The sequence below is a fragment of the Lonchura striata genome, chromosome 1 (assembly GCF_046129695.1).
Source record: "Lonchura striata isolate bLonStr1 chromosome 1, bLonStr1.mat, whole genome shotgun sequence".
Classification (NCBI taxonomy): domain Eukaryota; kingdom Metazoa; phylum Chordata; class Aves; order Passeriformes; family Estrildidae; genus Lonchura; species Lonchura striata.
Window position 1 is genome coordinate 144,733,736 of NC_134603.1, and position 13,324 is coordinate 144,747,059.

The 13,324-nt window shown below is 34.6% G+C and overlaps 3 long non-coding RNA genes across 3 annotated transcripts in view; 2 read left to right on the forward strand and 1 right to left on the reverse strand.

Moving 5' to 3' along the window:
* LOC110477337 (uncharacterized) overlaps positions 1-13,324 on the reverse strand; it is a 347,738-nt gene that overhangs the window by 163,691 nt on the left and 170,723 nt on the right. The gene's annotated exons all lie outside the window — the stretch shown is intronic.
* Positions 1-13,324, forward strand: part of LOC110477293 (uncharacterized) — a 141,428-nt gene that overhangs the window by 38,128 nt on the left and 89,976 nt on the right. The gene's annotated exons all lie outside the window — the stretch shown is intronic.
* LOC116183198 (uncharacterized) lies at positions 10,832-12,995 on the forward strand. The gene is made up of 2 exons (XR_004147742.2): positions 10,832-10,919; positions 12,555-12,995. It is a non-coding gene; the product is annotated as an uncharacterized LOC116183198 (long non-coding RNA).

Genomic DNA, 13,324 nt, shown 5'->3' on the forward strand with positions numbered 1-13,324 from the left:
CAACTTGATATATAGCACATTTTTTCTATCTTTTCAATACCCATTTCTTTTTGTCTTGCAAAACATGCAGTTCACTGCACCTTGACTAGGTGCACCTGACTGCAAAATCTTCTAAGCACTTTTCTGATTCATATTGACCAATGCCACTGCACTTAACTTCAGGTTGTGGAAACTGCCTGGACCATTTTGTCAATGTGAAGAAAGTCTAGTTCAGCTCGAAAAGGAACAGAAGTTTGGAATTTAATTAGAGTTAAATTTTCATGGGTACTATATTTGGGCAAACTCAACAAATAAAAACATTCTTAATTAAATTTTTGCACAAATTTATTTTCAAAATTCAAATTTTCTGACCGATTCCAAAAGCTAAGAGTATTTTTTCATTATTTTAAAATACATTTTTTTTTCCTAGTGCAATATCAGCAAAAACATTCTTGAAGTCTTAGTCCAGGTCAGGACACATTTCTAGTAATACTTATTCATGACAATAAAAGTGCAATTCAATGTGATGAAATTTGTTCATTGTCTCTGTGTTAGCCCTGGAATTAGATGAGATGTTCAAAATACACATAAAAATATGAAAAAAGGGTTATTTTAAACTAAACATTTATGTAATTTTTAAAATTTTGTTCTTCTGTATGTAAGCATTTTCATAAAATGGTATTTGATCTGTGGGATACATGTGGAATAAAAAGAAAAACTAGAGATGAAAAGGTATTAGAATCAGCTATTGTGCTAACATAATTTGAAAATAAAACTATTTCTAGTACTTTGTATGTCTTGGATTAAAGAGAAAAAGCCATAAAATGAAGGAAACATATCATGTCCTACTTATATAGTAAAGAGTTATGCAAACCTTAGCAATGGTAGGGCATTGAGGTTAGTCCACCTATGTCACATTCTATGACAAGTTCTAGTGTCCACACATAATCCTGCCACTCTTGTTAATATAGCACATTTCTTAGGAAGGAAAAAGGATTCCACAGGGTTTTATCAGCAAGCTGTTAATCTGACCTTCAGCTCACAGATGCTGGCATACGTTTTTTTTTATATTATTTCTTGCTAAATGTTTTAGAGTCCCAAATAATTATCTTATCACCTAAAGTTGTAAATATGCATAGACTGTCATACTTACATGCATCTATTGCTGAAATAAAGATGAAAAGTATATATGGGGCTTTTGTTATTAATTCTGTCTGCAATTTTTTGTGAGCTATGGTCATTTTAACAATAGTGAAAGCACAAACAGTAGCATCTGCCAGAGAATATTGTGAGTAGCAACACGCCAAAAAAACAGACAAGTGTGGAAGAAATCTTAGCAGTCCAGAATTACATTTTTACATAATCATCTCACTTTGTTAAAATGAAATCTTTGAGTCTGAACAACAGTACCTGAAATGCACTTCACTTCTATTATTGAATTCTGCTTTTATTTTTTTTCTTTTTTTTTTTTCTCTTAGGTACAATAAAGCTCTAGATTTCCAGTTCCAATTATTTAATTACTAGGTCTATCATATGACAGATATAATTTATGAAAATATATTGCATTTAATTATTCAGGCAAGGTCTATTCATTATAATCTTCTTGAAAATGGAGACAGAAACTCCTTAAAAATTTTGTAATAGTGTGCTATTAAGAGCTGTTAAGCTCTTCACTACTGGCCCCATCAGGTACTGTAAGTTCAGGGGTTTTTCATTGTGTCACCTGCAGCTGAAGTGTGTTCTTTTAGGCAAGGACCAGCATCTCTTATACCTACAGAGCATGGAGGAGGCAGTCAGCTGATGAAACAAAATAGGAAAACAAACAGAAAGAAGCTGTATCTACAATAGGTCTCCAAGTATCCTGCAAAGAGTTCTCAAAAGGTTTTTTTGTCAGAGGACAGTGAAAAGGAGAAGCCATCAGCCCCCAGCTGAAGGTACTTACTGGTCACTGAAATCAGTTACGTGGTGGTCAATACAAGGTAGAATCAGGAAAAGATTATTTTTTCCCCTTCTTCCACCCACCCTATTTAGGCACAGAAAAGGACAGGATGGAGTCTTTCCAAGCCTCCTCACTGTGCCTTGAAGGACTCATGTACAATGTGGGCATGGTGAGAAGCTGATCCTGTGGGATGAGCTGCAGACTCACCTCGCTGTAATCAAAGATATCTCATCCTCTGCACCCTCGGCAGGACTTTTAGGGGAGGTTATCCAAAGCAAGTAAATTGGTAAATGTAACACCACCAAATACTTGTAAAATAAAATACAGAAAAGCAACCTTTGGATTTTTGTTTTATAGATTTTTTTTTTTTTCAAATAGAGAAGCTGGGGAGACATGCAAGTGTAGCTGCCACTCCCAAGGCTTAGGGTCTCAATTTCCGTCTGCATTTTGTTTCTGAAATGCTTGCACATTTCATGATTCAACCTGAACTTGTGGCAGTCACCTTTAATGGGACAAAAGACCTTAGGAAAAACAGAGATTTCAAGAACTGCTTTCACTGACTGAAAATGAAAACAAAAATATATCTGGCTACTTGCCAAAATTATTTGTTCCTGAGCAGAACTGGAGGAAAGCCAAAAAATCTGCCTGCTTTGCTCTGAATGCAAATATTATCACAGAACTCTCATCAAAACTTTGTAAAAGATAAAGCCATACCATGGGAGCAAAGACATGATCCAATTATACAAATGGTATTTTGTCCATTTTCCCTAGCAAAAGCTAGAAAGCAGAAACTACTCTTTTGATTGCATGGGTTTTAAAGCCAAATTCTTTTCCACTGGGATTGTATCTCAGGTGTTTCTTACCACATCTCTTGTCCTGCAAAATATGCATCTGCCCCTGCTTTGACAAGTGCAGTTAAGCCAAATTGTCAATGCTGAGCATTTTAGCTGATCACTTGTATTCAGCTCCCATTTTTGGCTCAACTTTAAAATTGAATTAAGTGATCTAGTTCACAGTCTGTGTTCTCAGTATGTTTAAGGATGGACTATAAGCACTAAATCTTGATAAAGCTGTTACTCATAAATCCTCAGAAGAACAAATAATACTTATTCCTGCTGCTTCTTAATATGTGTGACTATAAACATTCATTTCTACTAGATTGCAACTACTCTATTCATCCAGCTTTAAGGTGCCATTTGTAATGGAATCAGTAGAGACTGAACCCAAACAATTGAGAGTAGAATTGTTCCAAATTGCCTTAGTCTCAAATTGAACCAGATTTACCTATCACTTATGTTGCACAGTCAGGTGGCCCTATTTCCTAGCCCTGCAATCAGAACACTATTGACCAGCAACAATAGTTCTCATTTCAAGTTATTGAAATGAATGACCTGTTCAGTACAGGGGGACTTTTTGCTGGATTTTTCTGTTTTTATTGTTGTTGTGGTGTTAGTGGTTTGTTTGTTTGCTTGTTTTGTTTTGTGGTGGTGATGGTGGGGGATTGTTGTTTTGCTGGGGTTTTTTTAATAGATTTCAGATCATACACTGAAATAAGAATCCTGAACTTAAAGATGAGGAGCTTCGACATGAAGGTGTCAAGCAGTCTGTGAGAATTAACTATATTTCAGCTTTTCAAAAAGCATTGGAAATGTTCACTTTCTTTCAAGAGTGAGTTATAGTGAATTTATATATTTGTTTGCAGCACTGGTAGCTCTTTAGGAGCCTTTAGTACCTAGGTTTCTTTTCTTGCATGGGAGATGTGTACCTGGGAGTAAGCATACTGTAGTAGTTTGCTGCTTTGCAGTCCTCTATAGTAAAGCACCTCATGGAGATCACCTCAGTTTCTATTTATTTGTTTGGTTCTTTTCAATCTCATGAGAAAGCAATTCCCAGGCATATGATTTTTTTAGGGTCAAAGGTAGGTGAGGTGAGTCCTATGATGACTCCCTTTTCCATTCATGAAAACATTTATCCACTTTTCTATTGTCACTCTAGAATTTCCATCAACAAGTAAGGCACAGTCCCTAAATTTGAAACTCTGTGGCACTCAGTGTAACAGGAAACAATTTCAATATGTGTTTTTCATACTGCACTACAATTAAGGAAAAAATTGTTTCAGGGAAAAAAAAACTCTAAACCAAAATGAATAAAGGCAACAAGAAGAAATATCAAGGTTTAAGAGATTAATTTTAAGTGTCACTGATCTATGCATATTGCAATACACTACCCTTGGTGCAGAAACCTTTGTCAAAAATTTTAACATGGAGATGTTGCAGTTTGTTGTTTCCTTCTACATTGTAATTTAGTTCTAACATGATCTACTTGTTACCTTGGAAACAGAGTTATGAGGAAAGCACGGGTGATTGTGTAAGGACGGATTTGGATTTTTGCTTTTAGAGTGAGAATTTTTTTCAATTTTTCAGAAGTTGAAAGTATATTTATAATGATAGATGTCAAAGAATTTCCAAACTTCTTCGAGGCTTTCACATTAGTTTAGATATATAGCACTATACTACAATTACAAAAAATAATAAAGACTAAGATTCTTTTTTAAGATTCCTAATAAACTGTACAACCATGTACATATTGAGCAGCTCATTATCAACACTGATTTATTATTGCCATGATTATTCATTATACTACAAACTTTCTAAAAACTTTAGCTGATCTAGTCATAAAAACCAGGAATTTCTATCATAAAAGGTCAGGTGTTAATGTCTTGTGACACAGCTTCCAGCATGTGTCACTTGAGATTCTGGTGGTTTCAGTACATCTATTTAGACCACAATGAATTAGATCTTCTCAAAGGAGTTCACAAATTATCTTGAGCAAAGTGTTTTGGTATGGAAATAATTCCCACTTCACTTGATTCAGAAAAACTAAAATTTTTATGCTATCACAAGTTGTTCTGACAGCTAATAAGATGTTGAACAGGAAAATTTCAAGGGAGAAATACACATATTTTAAAGATGTATTAAATGTGTAATACATGCATGCATTACACTTGTTATAGTTTTTAAAAATTGAAACCCATATATTAATTCATCAGAGTATTTCCATGAAATAAGTATTGGATATGTCAGCATTAGTAAAATGAAGTATATTATCCTATAAATTTCAAGTAAGATTTTGAGTACAGAATAATTATTCTGTTGTCAAATAGCTTTTTATAAAATTTCTTTACCCTGCTTGGCTATCTACATTCATTGACTCACTATCTGCAACCAGCATGGAAAATGTCTCTATAATGCATTGAGACACAAAACAAATTAGTACAGTTGCTATAATTTAAATTCAGTAAATTCTTAAAATAGCTTCCTACAAATGCTACTGAAACAAAGCAGAAAGGCCAAAAAAGTGTACTCCCATATGTTAAAAAACCTGTACATAGCTTTTATTTACTTTATCACTTGACAATAATATGACTGTGCAAAACTTATGGTAATAAAAATGTATAATTCAAGCCTCGTGATCACTCTTTAAATTTTCAAATACTGCAAGAAATTGCCGTTATGCAGGATTGGAAGGTCATCCAAAAATATTGAAAATTTGCAGCCTTCTCCCTTTTTTACCATTTATCTCTAAATCTGTGAGACTTCACACAGCTCTAGTGGCCATTCCTGCAGTTTTACTTCCATTTTTCTCTCTGATATCAGTATTTGTAGGTTACCTAATCAGTTTTGAATAAAAAATTCAAATGATAGTGCCCATATGGTATTATTTAATTTTCTTAAAATCTTCCAAGGTTCTTATGGTGGTTTTAGAACTTGGTGATAAAATGTCTGGATTTATGTAAAACTATAAATGTAGGGATTTAACTTTTTTTTTAGCCTATAAATCTCAACTGAGAGGCAAGACAATCTTGTATTATCAAAAAAAATCAGTTTAGTTCTTATGTAACTTACAAGTGTTTCAAACCCTATGCATGAACAATGACGACATTCTTTTTGTTAGACACAAAGATTTAATGAAGCAAAGAACTTGCTTAATGCAATCTTTGGTATACTTTTTTTAAGAACTGAAAATGAACCATGCTTATTTTATTGCTTTATAGCACATTTTGATTTAATTTAATAATAATCTCCAAAGGTTTAATTATATGTTTGGTTACACTCTAGATTTACCCTTAGATGTCCGCAGAACAGGACTGTGAATCATCTTCCACTGCATATAAAAAGGACACATGTCATTCACAAAAATAACTTGCATTTTTTTTTCTATAAAATCTGTCACAGCTATTTCACCTTCCAGGCATCCAGTTCTCTTATAAACACCAAGAAATTTAATGAAATTTAAAGTTTTACTAACAAAACTGTTGTGATTGCAAAATCAAGAGGTGGAATGTAAAGCATTTAAAGTCTGGAAAATAATTTACTCTTTTTAGAATAGGATTACCTTGGGGTTATTTCATATACACCTTCTTTTAGATATAAACTTGGGGTTATTTCATATACACCTTCTTTTAGATATAAACTTTGGTTGTTTACAATTTATTATCTGATATCAGCACCTTACATACACAGGACAATGAATACATCTAAGAGTAATTGTTTTTTATTTAAACTTTTTTTTTATAATTTTCCATTTCAAAAAGTAGTATACTTTTGCATTTACAATTCCATATATATGTTGTGCAGATACAGACCACACCCACTACGAAAATATCTGAGTGGGGTTGGGGATTTTTTGGTTAGGTTTTTTTGAGCTAAAAGGAGATCAGATTTTTTGGATCAGTGTACACTGTTTATCACTGTTATGGGAAGGAGCAGAGCTCCTCCCAGAAGATTTTGCTTCTTTCCAACATTCCACGGGCAGCAGGGCTGGGCAAGGCACGCCCTGTCCCAGCTACTCCTTGTGCTCCCCAGTGCTCCACAAGGAAGGACACAGAGTCACAGGACAACTCTGTGTCTCCCTGAGATGTCTCAATCCAGTTTGGCCCGACCCATCAGATCTGACAAAACTTTCTCCACTGAACTCTCATGCCAGAGAATCTTCCCCTGCAACCAAACCACAATAAAAGCAGCAGGGCTTGTGTCTAGTAGCATTAAGAAAAGCTTTTTGTTTTTGAGGACTTAATTATAGCCATCAGATAATCCTGGATTTTTTTTTCCATTTTTCAGTCTTAAATTTCTTTTAAGTGAAAAAACAGCATGTTATATTCACTTTTCCATTCATCTCCCTCTCCCACCCTCTTCTACCTACTCCTTCCTTCCCCTTCCAATTCGTTCAGAGAACTGGATTTGGAACTTACGGTCAAAAGGGTAAGAACTGGATACATCAGAATTAAATTTAGCTGCTGCTCTCTTTCCCTTGCAGAGGAGAGTAATGATTTTGTACATTAAATTAAGCTGTTGGTTTTTGGGGTTTGTTTTATAGTGGTTTACCTTTTAAAGGAAAAATCAAATAAGACAATGATTTAGTGCATGTAAACATGTATTTTAGAAAACAATTTAAATATTCCCTTTTATTTAATGATCTGCACATGAAAATAAATTTTATTATCTGGTTTTTATGACTGGTAAAATCAATTATTCAGAAAAATAATATTAATGACAATTAGTAATACACCACTTGAAGCGTTAGTTCATTACTGCAGGATTCCCAAAATGTCATGATAGCTTGCATTTCATTTACTCCAAAGTTATTCTTTTGTACAAAACTCAGTCTGGTTTTCTGTTAACAATATATTTAACAATGTAAGAAAGACTGCAGTCTATTACACCCTATGAGATAAGGAAGTCATTTTCTCATGTGTGTGTGGAAAATAACCTAACATATGAATTTACTGCTGTGTTGGTGTGGGTCAGCTTTAGAAAAAGGAATGCTACTAAAAAAAATCTCTTCCTCTTTTTATAGGCAGCATATAATGAAAAGAATTCAACAGTTATATCTGCTGAAAATCAGATCACATCATATATACCACCCCTTCTGATGTCTTTAAAAGAAACACTTTTAATGTCCATTTACAGTTCTGGGAAGAAGACAGTTCCTGAGCTCATCTGCACAATTCGCTGGAGCTTTAAAACAGTAGTGAGGAGTAACACTGAATACTGTGAAATTCATGAACTGGATGTTAGTCTCTGAAAGACTTTTAGGCATAGACAGATTTTTTGCTACCTTGGAGGACATTAAGAAGAGTATCTGCTAAGCAGAGTGATATAAAAAAATAGCTATTCCATAAGATCTCTGGATCCCCCAGCAAATGCATAAGAAAAACCTACCAAAATTATTTTCTTCCTCTTTACTTCATGTCATAAAATCTGTTGTAAAAACATGAAAAGTTCAGCTACTGAATGTATATAATTGCTATAAAAAATCAGAAATTACACAAACACTTTCTATCACCATTTCTGAAAGATAAAAGTGCATTTTTGGTGAGTATTGAAAGAGAAAAAACCTTTTTAGACATGTGAATATCATGTGTAGATATCTTTACTTCCTTGAGAAAACTCTCTCTTCCTCTCACAGATGATAACCCTTCTAGAACATTTTTTTATTCTTTGCTAATTGAAACTCTCTTGAGATTAGATCTAATAATAAGAGTATTTTGTTATTTTCTGCTTTTACTTTAACTAAGTAAACTGTCCTGGTTTTCACTTAGAATAGGCTTCCTTTGAGTGTTTTAAGAGGCTGAAAAGTTCAAGAGTTGACTATGTTCCTGTCCTACTCTCCTATATGCTTGTTTCTATAATGTTTTTGATAAATTACCACTATGATCAATGTTGCATTCTGCTGCAACATTTTCACCAAGTTCTCAATTATTTTAAAATTGAATTTAATGATATAAGAATGTTACTATGAGCAATCCAAAATATCTCTCTAGCTCTGCTTTCTGTCAGCAAGCAGAGTATGAAATTCACTCTTAATATTATCCTTGAATATAATGATCTTTGGGCTTGGTGATCTACATCTATGGAGATTTTCATCAATCCCTAAGCAGCCCCATCTGAACTTTTGGTGACTGAGTTCTGAGCACCTCCTGGATTTGCTGTCACCCCAATGATTCTGTGCTGCTGCAATTTCCTGAGTGAGGCCAAGACCCTCCAGCTTTTCTCCCTGTAGTCTTTCCTTAGGTTCTGAATAAAAAAAGGGCAAAAAGAGTCACTGAAGAAATCCAGAACATATTGTTTAGTCAGTTTTCCTAGTTCTCCAAATTCCTCAATAATCATAGTTCTAGATTCTCCTATGTTCTGACTGGCATTGCAACAAAAACTAAAGTGTAACTCATCATCATGATTTGTAGAAATGTAAAGATCTTTGTCAACTTTATTATCATTACTAGGAGACTTTCAGGATGTCTGTCCCTCCTTTTTTCCAGACAGAAAAAATGTGTAAGTGAATACCTCTTTTTTTATTTTCCATTCCTTCATTTGCTCCTGATAAAGTGACTTTCAAATATATTTTGTTTGCTCATTAGTTTGAGATTTTTCTTATACTTACCTTGCATTTCCTTAAATTATATTGATAATAACTATAAAAAATAAATTTTCATGTATTTTGTACAAAAATAACTACTATAATAAAATATCACAGCTTCCAGTAGCAAGCGATAGATTTGTTGAATATTTTTACAAGCCACTGCTTGAAAGAAGAAGTACAAAAATATTTGGCATCATAAGAAATCAAGAACATATTAAGCATGGAGACAGAAAAAGATCCAGCATAAATCTGTCAATAACAAAATGAAATACCACTTCAAGCATCAAAAATGGCCTAAAACAGGCTCTTTCTTAGGAATCTATCATTCAAAGTTTCTTAGGTCTTCATATTGTTAGATTTGTCTAATGTTATGACCCTTTGGGGAGATATGTATATTTTCATCTCTTGACAGGGAATTCTAACAAAGATCTCAAAAGAAGTATATTAGGAAACTGATCTTCCCCAATTGTATCTAATTTGTGTAAAACAAATAACTGCAGGTATTTAGCTCTTGTAAAATTATTATAATCTTCTCCAGTACATTTGCTCTCATCATGAAAGGATTTCAGCAGGAAAGCTCATGTGCAGGTTATTGTGACACCATTCCTCTTTCTGATATTGAGGTAACCTCCAATCTCCACACTTAGCTTTAGTGAAACACTAGGGAAGTCCAGAACAGAACTTATTTTTTAACTTCATAAGATAATTTTTAGTCTTTTTTTTCTCAGGAAACCACTGTGGATTCCATATTCTTTATTGCTCCCCTCCCGTTGATTGGTCAGCCAACACCTGTTCCTTACTGCAGTCTGCACTACAGGGCAGCCACAGTTTACTTCATGGCTGCTGTTGCCATTTTTTGCTGTTTTTCCTCTAGTTTCCCAAATTCTTTAAGATAAAATGAGCAGATATGGGAACAAAAGTATTTTTCCAGTAAAATATTGAATCTGGTGTTGCTCTTGCATGTTAGAAGTAAAATTAATATGAATTGGAAGTAAATTATTACTTATGGGTCTTTTTGTATTTGCAAAAGTATAATTTCCCACTTAAATATCTCTTTGCTATTTTTAATTTTATGCTTTATACATTCTGAAATTCAATGCAATTTGAGACAACTTCCTTATTTAGAAAGCAGCCACACATACCACCCAAAGAAGAAATTTGATGACCTAAAGAAGACTGACATCTGAGTTCTTATAATTGTTCTAACCCACTGGTTGTATTTATTTTCTCTGTTGGATGTTGGCACTCTACTAAGCCATTTTCTTCCAACTTTTCCATACTCTAAACATTACTGTAATATTTTCTTCTTCTTTTTCTTATCTAGGACATTTATCATTTACAGCTCTGTCCGGAGCCTTTAGGCCCCATCTTCTGCACCTGATTGCTGAGTTGGGGGCATTGGGCTCAAAATGCAGAGCAAATGTGTCTCTTTTTTTATCTTGGCAGACAAGACTGACAGACATTTTCCATAAATGTTCTCCTTCCTAGTGTTTGTAGTTGGACAGAAAGTTCCATGAGGAGATGGGTTCAATGAAGCATAAAGAGATCAATTACTTGCATCTGCTGCAGTCCAGTGTTAAAGGTGAGAAAAACTCGGGACAGATCAGATCCATGTTGCCCTCCTGGAAACATTGACTCCATGGCAAATCCCTCCCTCTCCCCTTTCCCAGTTCCTCATCAGTTCCACCTTCATATCAGAGACACAGCAAAAGAGGCACTGCCTCTGTTACTGGTCAGTTTTATGTGCATCACACATCCTTCTGTTCCCTTCAGCTTCTCTGGACTGTAGCTAGAATCTTTAATTTTTGTTTTCTTGCTTGTCAGGGGTTTGCCTCCACATGTTATTTTCTACTTACATTCTAGAGAAAAAAGGATCACAGTAGCCAGGAGCACAGTTACTTTGAGACTCAGCCAGGATGCTCTATGGTCTATCATTAATATTTTACCAAAGGGCTTTTCCTCTGGCCAGCAGCACCTTTCTCCTGCTCCTTGCACCATGCTCAGATCATTCAGCTGTAGCCAGCACTAAATTGCAAACACAGAGTTCTTAATGTGTTCCTAACAGAAAAAGCTTTAAATACCAGTTAAATTTAAAAAGGTAAGCTAATATTAGTATCTGTGACAAGGAGAGATAATGATTCACCAGACAGAAGGGTTCATTTTTTCCTACCCTGTTGTTTGGTCTTCTACTAAGAGCAAGCAGAGGTAGCAAATTATGCCTCAAAACTCTTTGTATTTTTTTTTTCCCCTACTGTTAAATAAGATCCATATCAAAAATTGCTCCAAGTACTGTAGCTTTGTAGATGATTCATCTCACAGGAATTAGAGAGAAAATATCTTTGTGAACTGCATTCATTGAGGTAATTTGGTGGTTTTGTGTATTGTTAGTTATTAGCATTTCACAGACACTCATAATAATAGCTCAAAATCCATAATATATTAATAAATCTAGAAAAAGTTAACTTTATCCTCTCACTTTTTGTTACACACTTTGCTCCTATAAATCGTTAGCATTTCTTCCAAAAAATAGAAAGAATATCCCATTGCATTTCTCTGAAGCAGAAAAAGGCTGTGATGTTAAATGTTATAATTACATCTGTGATTTGTCCATGACACTGGTCCTTCTGCTTCAATTAAGTGGAAGTCTTTGCTCCATTGGAAGATCTAAATTCAGTTTGGATACTGATTAAAAGCTTGTTGCTCTCAGGGGAAAAATGATTTGGTGACTGAATTGTTCAGTTGTAGCACACTGCTGCAAGCTGATTCTGCATATTTCTGGTTGTTCGTATTGACATTATTTTCCAACTGGCGATCTCTGTGTTCACAGTTCATTTACACTTGATGCCCCAGAGATTGTTTTCTTGAGCAGGCATTTTGTAAAAATACAGTGAATTAAATCCAGCTCTCTGCTGTGCTTTGGATTGTGTATTCTCATAAAAGCACTTTATAGACAAGGATCCTTTTTTCCCCTACAATTAATCCCTTAATTCTGGTTCCTGTGCTTACCCCAATGTTTCTGTTCCTCTACAAAAGAGAAATGTGATTTATGATTTGGGTTTGGGTTTTTGGAGGGTTTTGAAGGCATTTGTGTTTTGTGGATTTTTTTTAGGGTATGTTAATGTTATGTATTTTTCAGATCTGCCCTATACCTTCACTAATCGCTTGAGACACAGCACAAGAATGAATTATTATGAACTGTCTTTCTGTCTCCTGACAGGTTGCTTGAAAAGCAGCTTGCCTGAAGCTGAATTCATAGTTATTCCACTTATCTCCAAGTCAGAAAGCGACAGTTTTACAAATCTCCCTACATAAGGCATGAAATGGAATTCAACAGCAGAACTGATTTTCTTCTTTGTGTTTGGTTCTGGCCACATGAATGGAGGCTGGTGGACTGCAAACATGAAGAGCACATTTTGGAGTGTTTTCTTGAAATGTTAACTTTATTAAAATCAGTCACCCTGTGAGAAAAACAGTAATGTCATAAAGAATCAACTCTCCCTGATTTATTTATCTTTGCTTGTATATGCTTCAAAATACAGCCTTGGGGTGAAACACTCTGAAAGCTGATTGCTTTTACTGATGTGTGTGAGCCATATTAATATTTTTTTATCATTATATCTCTAATACATTACTGCTAATAAACTTTATTTTAAGAAAATATGAAATTAGCTTATAATCATGAAAAGACATTATATTTTCTCAAGGCAGAGTGCTTCCATGAACCTTTCAGTGTGCAGGGGTGATCTCAAACACATTTTCCTAATAACAGCATTGTTAGTAGTAATTGACTCATGGCTCGACTCCCATCTCTACACTTAGGTGAACAGAAGCCAAGTTTTTCAAGGACATATCTATACTATTAACTAGATGTGACTGGGGACTTGATGACACAACAATCTACATAACCATAGAATCAGAATGGACCCTAGTGTGGCTCATCTGCTGTCCCAAACCACGGGCAAGGGCCAAGCTAGTACTTCGGCTAAA